This window comes from Limulus polyphemus, unplaced genomic scaffold, assembly GCF_000517525.1.
Source record: "Limulus polyphemus unplaced genomic scaffold, Limulus_polyphemus-2.1.2 Scaffold261, whole genome shotgun sequence".
In the NCBI taxonomy this organism is placed as follows: domain Eukaryota; kingdom Metazoa; phylum Arthropoda; class Merostomata; order Xiphosura; family Limulidae; genus Limulus; species Limulus polyphemus.
In genome coordinates, this window is record NW_013665871.1 from 406523 (window position 1) to 408599 (window position 2077).

Consider the following 2077-nt stretch of genomic DNA (forward strand, 5'->3'; position numbering starts at 1 on the left):
GTGATCTAATTACAGTTTTGGACTCAGGAAGTCAAACCCTTTCGATTGATATATTTGACCACGCCCAAGGATATAATAATTTATTCTAATCCTGCCTAAAATAATTCAATTTGAATGTGGGCTGGTAGAGAGCTTGATAAGTAATAAAATCGAATCGGGTATACACACGCCCCACGCTTGGTATTGCTGGCGCACAAAAATATAGCTAATAAAAAGGAAAACAACAACAACAAAGGTCTCTTAGATTAATTTACTCTTATTCTAGCTAAAATAATTTCAAGCGTTGCGGCTATTGAGAGTCCCCTCTTGTTTTTTTATAGTTTACTGTTAATACCACTCTATATTAAAGTGTTTAACTTCACATAAACAAACTTATAGTAATTACTCAGCCCCAGAATGGAAACATTTTCTTTCAGCGCCATTCGTTTCTATATAGAAAGAAAGAATAGAACTCTGGTAATCTTCAATTGATTAACTTCTTGTGGCATTTTAACTGATTTTAAATCATTGTGTTTTAAAACGTTAGTGATATTCAAAAACGAAAGAATGGAATATTTTCTCTAATTATGTATATATTTAGACGTTTATTAAAATAAATTAGCTAGAGGACATAATTATACCAACATTTTCTTTTGAATTAGATTTAAGAAGTTTGTTTAACAACTGGACAGAGTTTTCTGTGGATTTTTGGCTCTGTTTATCTAGATTTCGAGTTTATCACCAGATTTGCGTTTTGTTGAAAATAGGATACTGTAAGAAAGTAGCGCGACCCTAAGGGAGGAGGGCTGAATTGACTTAAATTGTGACTACTTTGATTAATTCATTGAATTCTGTTTCAATCCAGTTTCTGCCTCGAAACCAAGACATACAGCATTGGAAATCCTTATGAAACTCAGTCCACAATGCAAGCGTTTAGTGTCGATCCGATTCATTCAGTGGTTATTAACAAGACCTACAATAAATGTTGAGTCAATCACACCTACATAAATTCAGAGGGTTGAGTAAGTTATTTTAAAACGATCTTGTAGCATCACCACTTCGTCTGTCCGTGTTGCTACACCCATTCATTCTCTGTCTGATGACAGTGTATCTTGACAACAACCTTGAAGCGTACTTTACACTGCAAAAAGCTCTGTTGTAATTCTGTCATGTTTACAACACATCATATTTCTCTGCAGGCTTTCCATAATCCATCTAGTGTTTTGTTTCGCTTTTTCAGGCAGAGATCCTTCTTAATTACGTTACATACTGTTGCCTAGGGCACGTGAACTGCTTTGTGTTCATGGATTCTCATCTACTGCAAAACGCCGCACTTTGCTTACCATTGCTGAAGTACGACTTGTTGAAGGTCTGTTTCTGGATGGTCCTAGTTGACTTATATTCCTTTGTTTGCCGTCTTGGAAATTCTAAGTCCCCGATCTGAACACAAAGCTATTATATATGATTTCTACCAATTTCACGCATTTTCTATGGTAGCACTCACTGATACCATGGGCAGAAATCTAATTACCTGGATTTTGTCATATCGCGTATTTTATAGTCCTCTAGATGTCTAAACTATGATATCAGCATCAAAGTTTATCATAAGAAGCTGTAAGATGAATGATAATAAATTCAATGTTTACATGTAATACGAAAATAAATAAAAAAGTTTTGAAAAAAAGACTTTTTTAAAATTTCATCTAATTTATTTTAAGTTTCCCCTGCAACATATAACTTTCAACTATCATTGATTATACCTGTCATATGACGTGAAATGTACATTTTTGTTTATTTGTCACTTTGAAGTGAATTACAGAGTTTAAATTGCTCCATGACGTGTGGATATTTAACTCATATAAAAGCCATCGGAGGGATGGAAGCTGGCCAATTACAGCAGGTTGTTACAACTAGTGTCTTAGAATATCGTTAGCTGAATGTCAAACATCTTCTAAATCAATAATTATGTTGATCGAACACCTCGACAAAGCATCATATATAATATAAGCAGACGACCGCTAAATGTATGCTGTGGCTCTTTTGCGGTCGTAAGGTACCTATTCTTAGACTGGGTCGGATGTTCACAGATTCACCTGTG